This window comes from Polypterus senegalus, chromosome 8, assembly GCF_016835505.1.
Source record: "Polypterus senegalus isolate Bchr_013 chromosome 8, ASM1683550v1, whole genome shotgun sequence".
NCBI classification, from domain to species: domain Eukaryota; kingdom Metazoa; phylum Chordata; class Cladistia; order Polypteriformes; family Polypteridae; genus Polypterus; species Polypterus senegalus.
Genome location: NC_053161.1, coordinates 182276485 through 182289090, shown reverse-complemented (window position 1 = coordinate 182289090; position 12606 = coordinate 182276485). Strand labels below are relative to the sequence as shown.

Here is a 12606-nt window from a genome sequence, read left to right as displayed (position 1 = left end):
TATTTTTGTGTACCTACATGTACCGACACGCATGAAAAAAATATTGCATTCTGAAGTTTTTTTTTTTAATAATGGCCGGTCTCTAATAGCAGCCGGTCTCTATTAAGCGCCGGGAGCCGAGGCTAGTTTTGCAAATAAACGTCGGGGGCCACTATTGCAGCATATACGGTATAATCACACATAATACAAGAGGAATGCCTAACAATATAATATCAATAACTCTATTTAAATAAACACATGAGCCTACCAGCATAAGATTACAAAACAAATTAGTGATTACAAACTGCCAGCTTAAAGTAATGAAAGACTATCAGGAGAAGGGAGCGATAAACGTCACGAAACAGCAACACATCTCCTTACCGTTTGTTAGAAATGCTGTCTACAAATGTAAACCATTTAACAGGTCAGTGGATCCAACAACATATTTAAAGCACAAGTGGACACAGAACCTGAAGTGTGAGGGTATGGAGAATATTGGGTGAGCAAGTTGTTATTCTAGAGCACAGAAAAGTTCATCACTCTTTTAGATCTTTCATTAAAAATTTGTATGCACATAGAGAATCACTGCTTAGTGTGTTGGTGTGAATAAGAAGACAAAAACCTAAAACTGGAATTACTAGGGAAATGAATAGCTAAAGATTTAAATGTTAAACATGCAAATATTGGACAGTCACAGGCATACATTTCAGGATATAAGAACATCCATGGAGTAAAATGAAACAGTTTTCAAAAACTGCAATTGCAGCGGACATCACTCACACAGAAACAGACATCCGGTCACTGCGTTTGTTTAATGTGGAAAGTGACATCCTTCACATCTTCTACAACTCTATGACGGCCAGTGAGAGGTCCACTCCAAGATAGGACCACCGAATCAACAAGCTGATTAAAAGGGCCGACTCAGTTATGGGACACACTCTGGACAACCTGAAGGTGGCAGTGGAGAGGAGAATGAAAACAAACCTGAGTGCCATTATGAACAACGCTGCACGTCCCCTCTGTGACACACAAACACTGAGGCCTTTCAGCCAACTCATTATTAAGCACAAGTGTGTCTACAAGTGTGACTGGTGTTGTGTGTGTAGCACAAAAATGGACAAATGGTGTGAGGCTGCGAGACATTAGCAGGCTTGATCCCCACCAGCTCACCCAGAACAGGTCCTCTCAAGGGCCCCAGGCTGGCTTTGGACTCCCCTGAATTGAATACAAAGGGCAAAGAAAGACTCTTTATAAAATAAAGTTTAATTTCCAAACTTAAAAGTAAACAGCAAAAAAATGAAATTGGGGAGAGAAAAAAAACAATCAATTCTAAATAACAAAGTAAGTTGGAGTAACACGTTACTAATATAACATATTACATAATAATATTACTTTTCTGTGTCAGGAGTAACATAATGTAGTCCTTGTGAAAAATAACTAATAATATTACAGTTACCTTGACCTGAACATATTAATATCAGCCTTTCACTAACTACTTAAAGTCTGCACTGATTTTCATTTTCTCAATGGATTAGCAAACAGCACCCAGCAGAGCTAACCCCGTTTTAGTGTCCCATCATCAAATGGTCATAAAATAACAACATTAACATGTCACTGCTCAAAGCAGGTCTGCTATGGCTCCATCTCTGCTATAAAACTGTATTGCTCAGTAGATTGTTCAGCATGTTCAGTCGAATTCTGTAGCGCAGCGTTTCTCAACCTTTAAGTATTTGCGTCCCGATTTTTCATAACAGTTTTAATCGCACCCCCCTCTAAAGTTTTTTTGAAACGTAGATGCATATTTTATTATACCTAATTAACTTTTATCGACATTTATCTAACTCTATATTTATTTTTCTATTATCAGAATGTAGTTTAAGTTCATTTGTTTTGGTTCCAACAGATGTTTTTTTCATATTTTTGATTCTTGTTTTCTTTTTTTCACATCTTCACGCCCCCCTAGGGGGGCCCGCCCCACAGGTTGAGAACCACTGCTGTAGTGGACTCGCTGGATTTTAGAAACCTTATTAGTAAGACAGCATTTCTTCAAAGTGCGTCCACCCAACAGAAAACGTTAGCCAAGTACCTTAACGATGCTTATAACGAGACAGAACGTGAACTAAAAATGACACCCGAGAAGGAGCTGATCAGTTTATATGTCCTACTGCAGACATTCAGGCAGCACATAGTAAAACCTTTCTGGACAAATCCTGCCCTTTGGATTGAATGTAAACTGCAGTGTAAAAAAAGCTGCCACTGCCTGCAGACGCATTTAGAGCCATCACATCTACGCTGAGATTGTCCTGAAATCCACGAGGCACATACTTCATAATCCTGGATTACCTGAAACCAGCAACCAATATGGAATGTCTCTCTCAGTTTCTAAAAAGTAATCACTTGTTTCATGACATAACACAGCCATCCCTCTGTAACTCACGACCAAAGAATGGTCAGATATGCAAGAGTCTTGGGCTCACACCACAGAGAAAAGATTTTTCAGATATTTGTTTAGCAAGACTCTTCTAATAAGATATAGTAAAGACTTCACAACTTCCAAAGAATAAATGTAAACACAGAGATCTCCGGTACCTCGCCAACAGCTGAGCCAGTGCTTTTTTGCTGCATTTTTTTTATTTCCTTGGTAAAACTTCATTTGATCGCAAAAGGTATACACACACACGCACATGCTGCATAAACACAGTGCCCTCCATACTGTTGGGGACAAAGACACATTATTCCTTGATTTGCTCCTTTGCTCTTTTGCTCCAAAATTTAAAGCTACAAATTAAACACTTTTGAAGTGATTAAAGTTAACACCGCCTGTCCTTTTTGTACTTCCTCACCAGAGTGTTATAAAGCCTGAGCAGAACCTCCTGTGACTTGTACTCCACAGATCAAGGCGCTATATAACCTGACATTCTGTTAGCCTTCTTAATGGCTTCTGAACACTGTTGGGAAGTTGATAGCTTTGAGTCCACTATGACTCCTAAATCCTTCTCATAAGGTGTACTCTCGATTTTCCGAACCACCCATTGTGTATTTAAACCTAACATTTTTACTTCCTATGTGTAATACTTTATATTTACTGACATTAAATTTCATCTGCCACAAATCTGCCCAAGCCTGTATGCTATCCAAGTCCTTCTTTAATGATATAACGGATTCCAAATTATCTGCTAATCCACCTATTTTGGTATCATCTGAAAACTTAACCAGCTTGTTACTTATATTCCTATCTAAATCATTTCTATATATTAAAAATAGCAGCGGCCCTAGCACCGACCCCTGCTGGTTACCACTCTTAACATCGGCCAGTTCTGATGAGTTCCTCCCACCATCACCCTCTGCTTCCTGTGTCTAAGCCAATTCTGCACCCATCTAAAAACATCACCCTGAACTCCCACTTCTTTTAATTTGATGCCCAACCTCTCATGTGGCACCTTATCGAATGCTTTCTGAATGTCCAGATAAATAATCTCATAAGCTCCACTCTGGTCGTATCCTTTTGTTGCCTCCTCATAGAATTCCATTATGTTAGTAAAACACGACCTCCCTCTTCTGAACCCATGCTGACTGATCAGTTAAACTTCTGTCCTTGCCAGGTGTTGCTCAGTCTTATCCTTAATATTTTGTTTTCCATTATGTTTCCCATGATGCACATTAAGCTTACTGGTCAGATATATTTTCTTGGATTTTCCAGGTCACCCATTTCATATAAGGGAATAATCTTTACCTTACGTCATGTTTTTAAATTATAAGGAACTCACAAACAAATCCAATTTTGTTTATTCCAATAACTCCAGTGTTGAATTAACTACACTGTTTATTTCATTTGTGAATATTAAATTTCACTTTTTACATCTTTTCAAATGTTTCACTCAAATGCATCGCTAGGTAAGAATAGGAAATGAAGTCTTAAAATGTCATAAAAGTACCTGGCGATTTCAAACCATCGCAGTTCCTTTTAAAATAGTAGCAAACACAGCAGCTCTTGAATGGACTGTCCACATTTAATGTGTGAATCTCTCGTTTCTGTCCGATATCTCTCTTGTGTGTGTCCCTGAACAAATGGAGGTGTTTTACTGGACACTAAACGTTCACAGGACTCTCCTCATTCCAGTTCCTTTAAAGTCAGAATATTGAGTGACTGATTTCAAATTCACAAACTCTATTCAAGTTGCCAAGCCCTTCTTTTACTTTCTCGACTCGGCATTAATGACACAGGCCTGAATCAGCAAGGAGATCTGTGGAATGGTGATTAATAATGGAATTCAATTCATCAGGAATTCAGTATTACTGTAATTCCTGCTGAAACTGTGACTTTGGTGTCCACTCTTAAATTCTCCACATGTATTTCCTTTGTAAAGAGTTTATTTCTCTTTTCTGAACTCATCACAGCTTTCACTTTTATGCAGCCCCATAGAAGTGAATAGGCCTTGATATGCACTGTGACCACTAGGGGGCACCACCATCCCTCAAACACCAGCCAATAATGATATTTATCACACAATGACAACTTCTCAGGCTCTCAAATCAGTCCACACTCTACTAGACAACAGCAGCTACTTCCACGTCTCCATCTGCTCCTCCTTGTCGAGTGTCGTCTCCTACCTCCTGACTCGCCTGGATGAGACACAGCAGCTCCTTGGGACTCTGAAGTATGTCTGGTGCTGTGCTGCTGCACACTGGAAGCACCTCAGGGCCACAAACCTGAGACGTTGTTTAACCACAACTCCCCCTGGCTGCACCCAAGGACCCCAACAGGACCACCTTTCAGCACTACACACCCCAGACAAACAAACACCCGGCAGGTGTCCAAGATAGAATCAAACCAAAACCTACTGCCACTGAAAACATGAAATGGTATAAATCTGTTCAGAATAACTGCCAGTTCTAACCCTTTTGAAACAATTCTGCAGAGTTACAACAAAATCAAAGTCTTCTGAAATAAAACAGCCTTTCAATGCAGTTAAATTAGAGGCATAAATTAGAACACTCTAGACGAGAACAGGCCATTCAGCCCAACAAAGCTCGCCAGTCCTATCCAATTGTTTCCTCCAAGAAAACATCAAGTCGAGTTTTGAAAGTCCCTAACGTCTTACTGTCTACCACACTACTTGGTAACTTATTCCAAGTGTCTATCGTTCTTTGTGTAAAGAAAAACTTCCTAATGTTTGTGCGACATTTACCCTTAACAAGTTTCCAACTGTGTCCCCGTGTTCTTGATGAGCTCATTTTAAAATACAAGTCTCGATCCTCTGTACTAATTCCCTTCATAATTTTAAACACTTCAATCATGTCACCTCTTAATCTTCTTTTGCTTAAACTGTAAAGGCTCAGCTCTTTTAATCTTTCCTCATAATTCAACCCCTGTAGTCCTGGAATCAGCCTAGTCGCTCTTCTCTGGAACTTTTCTAGTACTGCTATGTCCTTTTTGTAGCCTGGAGACCAAAACTGCACACAGTACTCAAGATGAGGCCTCACCAGTGCATTATAAAGGTTGAGCAGAACCTCCTGTGACTTGTACTCCACACATCAAGGGCTATATAACCTGACATTCTGTTAGCCTTCTTAATGGCTTCTGAACACTGTTGGGAAGTTGATAGCTTGGAGTCCACTATGACTCCTAAATCCTTCTCATAAGGTGTACTCTCGATTTTCCGACCGCCCATTGTGTATTTAAACCTAACATTTTTACTTCCTATGTGTAATACTTTACATTTACTGACATTAAATTTCATCTGCCACAAATCTGCCCAAGGCTGTATGCTATCCAAGTCCTTCTGTAATGATATAACGGATTCCAAATTATCTGCTAATCCACCTATCTTGGTATCATCTGCAAACTTAACCAGCTTGTTACTTATATTCCTATCTAAATCATTTATATATATTAAAAATAGCAGCGGCCCTAGCACTGACCCCTGCTGGTCACCACTCTTAACATCGGCCAGTTCTGATGAGGTTCCTCGCACCATCACCCTCTGCTTCCTGTTTCTGAGCCAATTCTGCACCCATCTAAAAACATCACCCTGAACTCCCACTTCTTTTAACTTGATGCCCAACCTCTCATGTGGCACCTTATCAAATGTTTTCTGAAAGTCCAGATAAATAATATCATCTGCCCCACTTTGATCGTATGCTTTTGTTGCCTCCTCATAGAATTCCAGCATGTTAGTAAAACACGACCTCCCTCTTCTGAACCCATGCTGACTGTTCAGAATAACTCCTGTCCTTGCCATGTGTTGCTCAATCTTATCCTTAATAATTCCTTCCATTAATTTTCCTGTGATGCATGTTAAACTTACTGGCCTATAGTTGCTTGGATCTGCCCTCTTACCCTTTTATATAATGGGATAATATTTGCCATTTTCCAGTCCTTTGGAATCTCTCCAGTGCACAGTGACTTCCTAAAAATATGTGTCAAGGGTTTATATCTGTACTCACTAGCCTCCTTAAGAACACGAGGATAAATATTATCTGGGCCTGGTGATTTGTTTGATTTCATCTTATTTAATCTGAGCAGCACTTCTCCCTCTTCAATTTCCAAATCCCTCAGTACCTCCTTAGTAGTCCCTGTTACTTCTGGCAGGTTATCCACTTGCTCACTTGTAAACACCTCAGAAAAATGTAAGTTTAGGGCATCTGCTATTTCACTGTCTGTATCTTTTTATTCCCCTTTACTATTCCTGATGAACTTGACCTCCTCCTTAACTGTTCTTTTACTACTAAAATACTGAAAGAATCTCTTGGGGTCTTCTTTCGCCTTATCTGCTATATTCCTCTCCAACTGTCTTTTAGCCTCTCTGATATCCTTCTTAATGGTTGCCCTCATGTTCTCATATGCTCTACGGTTCTCTTTGCAGTCATTAGTCTTATATGCCTTATACAGCAGTTTTTTCCTATGCAATTTTTTTTTTTTAATCTTTATTAATCCACCGTGGAGTTTTTTTTAGTTTTTAGTTAATTCCAAATTTAGGTCTGTATCTGTCCTGCATTACATGTCAAACATTTTTAAACCTGTCCCACTGCTCCTCGACTGTCTCCACATTTAAAAACTTATCCCAGTCTATCCTACTTAGACTTTGTCACATCTGCTCAAAATTAGCCCTACTAAAGTTCAACTTAACAATTTTAGTCTTTGCATCTGTACTCTTACAAAATACTGAGAATTGTATTACATTATGGTCACTTGACCCTAGTGGTTCAATCACCTCTACACCCTCAATTCTATCCTGATTATTACAGAATACTAAATCCAGACAGGCTTCACCCCGTGTTGGTGCTTAAATATGCTGTGTTAAAAAACAGTCACTGATTACTTCTAAAAACTCCTGCTCTTGTGCTCCTCCATCTTTAAGGTTATCCCAGTTAATATTTGGGAAGAAACATGAGATCTGTAATGGACAACCTGCAGAAATACTGGGAATCTTTTATTTCATTTTTCACAGGCCACCTGACGATACACGACTACACATCCTTATGGAGGTACTGGAACTGCAGAGTGACAACAAAATCAAAGTCTGCTGAAATAAAACATCCATGACAGGAACTGGTAGAGAGCAAGAGATGCCTGTCAATAATGGGAGTTTCTGCAGGTCAGGAATGGCGGAATATGAAAATGAGTCAGGGAGTGGAATTAAAATAAGGATCTGCTAGTACTGAAAAGTATTTATATAGATAGCAAAAAGTCATTGCCTCAGTATTTAATGTTTATAATGTAAAGAAGACAGATGTTGAAACTGTGCAAGTGAGGTTAGAGTATTACTGAGGTGACTCAGGAGTGGCAGTTAACAGGCTACGGGTGAGCGAGAAATGCAGACCCTGTGTACGTGTTGGACGGATTCTTCTTCTTATAGTTTTCATTACTAAGCTGAAATAGGAAAACAGTCCAATGCTGAAAAGTTTGGTTGAGAAACTGAATAAGAAGGACTGGAATGATAAGACTGATAATTAGAAAATCAGCAGTGAAAGTGTTTTGTCCATCCATTTATCCATCCAGTATCCAACCCTCTATATCCTAACTACAGGGTCACGGGGGTCTGCTGGAGCCAATCCCAGCCAACACTGGGCGCAAGGCAGGAAACAAACACAGCAGAAGTGTTTTGTTTTTAATTCTAATTGTATATTCATCTAAATCAACGCTAAAGAGAGAGATACTTTTATAAGCCATCAGTTTTCTCAGAGGTTACTCACAAGACTTTCTAAAAATTTAAAAGGTGTTTCTAACTTCCGATAGTTAAAACCTCAGATTTAAGTGCATCTGAACTTAGTGACAATATGTGCTGCACTCTTAAAAAAATAGCGGTGCTCCGGGGTCCTGTCCTGGGTGGTGCTGACTCTCGCTGAACCTTCACAACACAAAGAAACATTTCAGTCTCTGATTGACTCTTTGGGCTTTTAAATATGAGGACAAAACAGAAATCTTTAATGTACAGTTGGTAACCTAGCAGGAAACACAAGGTGAAGAAAACCTGAACGGAGCCTGTGAGATGATATGCAGCGAGAGCCCTTTGGTATTCAGTGGCATTTTATAATCTGTTATTAATTTGATATTATTTATGGAACATGTTACAGATCTCAATAAATAAGACGGGTTCTTTATGGAACCTTCACATGGGAAATGGATCCATTATGGAATCCTTCTGAAGAAGCACTCTGGCACCTTTAGTTTTAAGAGTGTACGGTGAGAGTGGATCATCTCAAGGGTGCAGCGCATCAGGTGACAAAGCACAATGACATGGTGACAAAGAGCACAGACGTGACTGCTTTGCTGGCAGGAGTCAGCAACCAGCGGACATGATGAGGATGGAGATTCTGTCAATGTAGGTAACTTTGGAGAATTCATATTAATGTCTCTGCGGTGGGTTGGCACCCTGCCCGGGATTGGTTCCTGCCTTGTGCCCTGTGTTGGCTGGGATTGGCTCCAGCGGACCCCCGTGGCCCTGTTCGGATTCAGTGGGTTAGAAAATGGATGGATGGATGGATATTAATGTCTGCAAAATCTGAGGACATCTAGAGAGCTGAGTTTATCATTATCTGTATTGTCTATAGAATTCTGGCAAGTCACAGTCTACACGATATATTTTTACTGTTGCTACTGCTTGAGGTTAAAACATCTTTACGTATGTATGTATGAATTAGGGCTTGTCTAATAAGACAAGAGAGCAGACATTTCATGGCATGCACAGCTCTCCACGCTACTTACTAATGTGGACGCTGTTGGCTTCATTCAAGAGAGTTTTTTATTGGTTTCTTTGAAGTATCACGAGTGAATTACAAAAACTCTGCTATGCTGACACGATTATCAAAATATTGCTCAATATTAAACAGTAAGTACAGCAGTAGATGAGTTTTGCTGTTAATTATGTGCTTTATTTCCATTAAGGACAACCACACATGCAAAGCTTGAACATGGACTAAGTAGTAGATATATCTGATAAAGGTCATAAGAACAAAAGAACCAACCATAACTGTGTAAAGTTCGGATGTAATGCACTTGTGAAATTCTGCGAGTACAGGACGAGTGAAGCAGCACAACATGAGGTCCATTCTGTAGAGTCAGTCGGTGTTGGTGCTCCATTACATGGTGTTCATTCAGGCCATGCAGCACAAAATGAACGTGTTTATGCATTGAAGTTCTACTGATGTGCTATGATGTCAACTCTTACTCTTAAAGTATTTCATATAACTAGATGAGAACTACTTAATCTCCTTATTTGATTTGTTTGGATGTGTTATATTAGGAAAACAAACGGTGTGTCCTGTCATTTCTGATAATCTAATATTTTGACGTTGCATCGAGATTTCCAGTGAAATTCAAATCGTAAAAGTGTAAAGAGAGAGAGATGTTAGGAGCACGAGCTGACACAGCGGATTGCCGCACCCACCAAAAGCCTGGCACAAATTTCTGCGTCCACAATTAAAATGCGACAACAAATCGTCCTGCGTGAAGTGCCACATCTCCCCTTTGTGATTAACCGCCCACCCAAAGGTCTGCGCTGGTGGCCGAAACGAAAAGCTAACCGACTCCCCGCATTGAATCAGCCTGCCCGCCCCTAATAACGGGACCGCAATCCACCGCATCGAGAAAGATGAAGAAAGAGTCTTACCTCGAGCGAGCGATTATTACTGAAAAGACTTCAGGAGACAGAAGGGGCCATCAGAATGACAAAAATAAAAAATAAAAGAAAAATCTGACGTAATAGATCTTCTTACGTGTGTAAACAAATGAGGCTGCTGCACAAGTCATGTCAAGTCGGGGAGCATCCACTGGTACCGTGCGCTGCCACAGCCACTACAAGACAAACAACATGGGATTCCGGTTGACAGCCCAAACCCAATCCCCCCCTCCCGGCGGTGACGCAGTCCAGTCCCACCCTGCGGAAATCATCGTCTATCTGCCGCAGTGAGAAGTGTCCGGCTGCAGGTCGAAGACTCGGCCTTTACCGCCTCCTGCCTTCCACAGTCCGTAGAAAGAGAAGGAGAAGAGCTGCTGTACAGTTTTTACAGTTCGAAAAAGAAAGGGAGGTGAAAACGTTTTCCGACACGGAACAATGGCACAACAGAACCAGGTATGGACTCACAGAATAAAAAGCTCAGTATATTTAAAGAAACTTTTTATCCATTAAACAAAACTAATGAGATGGACGATTATATACAGTATAGCAAATCCAAGTGTTCTCTGTTTATCGTCATTACTGACATATCCTATTTTTAAGCCTATCATTTTGATTATTTTTTTAAATATTGTATTATTTCTTTTTAATATTTGCCATATTATTTCATCTATATTAACTTTTTCACTTATTTATGAGATGTTACAGTATGTGGAGAATCTGCAATGTCAGTGTACAATATGAAAGGTATTTATGTTTATTGTCGTCATTAATGTTTCTTAAATATCTTATTTAACTTGATTTTTCTGTAGTTAAGTTAGCTATTTATAAAAGCATGATAGTGCTTTCTGCCAAATTACTAGTATTACATATTATTTTTGTCTTGATTTCCATAGTCACATGTCTTCATAAAGGTAGAGAATATAAAACCAGCTTTGATTACATTGATTAAATATCAAAATGAGTCCAAGTGCCCTCTTTGTAAAAAGCAGTGACCACAGCATCCTGAGTCATGAAGGCCACATTGTGTAACAGTACTGACGTTTAAATTTCTGAACTGGAACTTTTTTAAATACAATATAAAAAGCTGAGCTAATCCTGCATTTTCCGTTGGTTGGCAGGTTTTACTATTTACAGATGTAACACAGGGTGTCACGAGTGGCCATTTCCATTGCTGCTTTTGTTTAAAAGTCATTGTCAACAGTTTACTGTCAGTATTTAATATTTGTCTTTGATTATTTTTTTTACCCCTTGTATTAGGGCCTGCCAAGTCAGATGATTGGCCATGACTGTGGAATTGTCATGTTGATGGTGTGACCATTTCATATTGTAACTATCTTTTTTTGTATGTCTGTATTTAATGTTGTGTCCAGGTTTCCAAAGAACCATTTTGTGGTGTCTCTGTATGTCATCCTCGAGGCCCCCTTCACTTTTAATGAGGTGTGTCTCAACTTTAGTCCTCTCTTCTTTCATTGTAGTATTTGTAGAGGGAGAATTATATCTGGTTGTTGGTTCCCATCTTTGTCACCTTCTACAATTTGTGTTAGATATTTGTGTTATGTTTATTTTATTATATTTGTATTTTTTTTTTAATTTTAGCATACTGTCCTTAGTGGTTTTGATGTTCCAGAAATGCCTACCTTTCAAAATCCAGATATTTGAAATGTATGTTTATAATGGTTTGCATAAATATTTTTGTAACATTAAACTCCTTTTACCAACGTGACTCTGCTCAGTCCTCTTTAGAATGACATGGTGGCTTTGAGGAAGTGCTGGTGTAGAATGTTACTTGAGAACTCCAGCCCAAGGGGTAAATGACATTAAAATTTCCTTTAATAACTTTAATTTAGTTCTGCAGTAATGTGGCAAATATACTTAGCCATATTGTAAATCAAAGACAAATACTCAAAATGCTTACCATTCTAAACTTAGTGTTTCTTTTTGAAATCACTGAAGTAACTGCTGACATCGGACTGAGCGAGCAAACGCCTTTCTAAATGAAGGCCAAGAATCAAACAACAAATTAGAAGGTACAGAAATAATGGACAGCCAGGACAGGGTCATTTTTTGTGCTTATTCTTTTGGTTCTTTTTAAACATTTCCTTAGGTAAATATTATTTTCTCTCTTTTCAGGTTTAGACTTTATTGTGCCATTAATGAGAAGACAGAATATCAGTAAAGACTTGCACTACCTCTGAAGTGAACACATGTCTTGGTATTCCATAGCACCACGTTCATTCAGGCTTCAGATCTTTACTTTTAGAAGAAACGTCAGCCTCCCTTCTCCAACATCCAGCACAGGGCACTGATGAGCAGGTACAGACACCTCACTTTATGAACTTCCATAAGAAAAATGAATTGCATGTTGTTGATGTTGGCTTACAATGCCTATTGTATAGTGAATAAAATGTATAAAAAGACTTAATGCTTGTCTCAGAGGCCGACTGTTAATCGTTAACCATTAGGAGTCAAAGCCCAAAAGATTAAAAGCCTGTTTGACGTCTTCTGA

The 12606-nt window shown here is 39.2% G+C and overlaps 1 protein-coding gene across 2 annotated transcripts in view; it reads right to left on the bottom strand.

Moving 5' to 3' along the window:
• Positions 1-10300, bottom strand: part of LOC120533503 (NACHT, LRR and PYD domains-containing protein 3-like) — a 57806-nt gene extending 47506 nt beyond the window's left edge. The window contains exon 1 of one of the 2 annotated variants that reach the window (XM_039760410.1): positions 10092-10300. The gene's annotated coding sequence lies outside the window, so the exon portion shown is untranslated. The remainder of the gene's footprint in view (positions 1-10091) is intronic. The other variant, XM_039760414.1, reaches the window with a different exon arrangement.
• Between the last annotated feature and the right edge of the window lie 2306 nt (positions 10301-12606).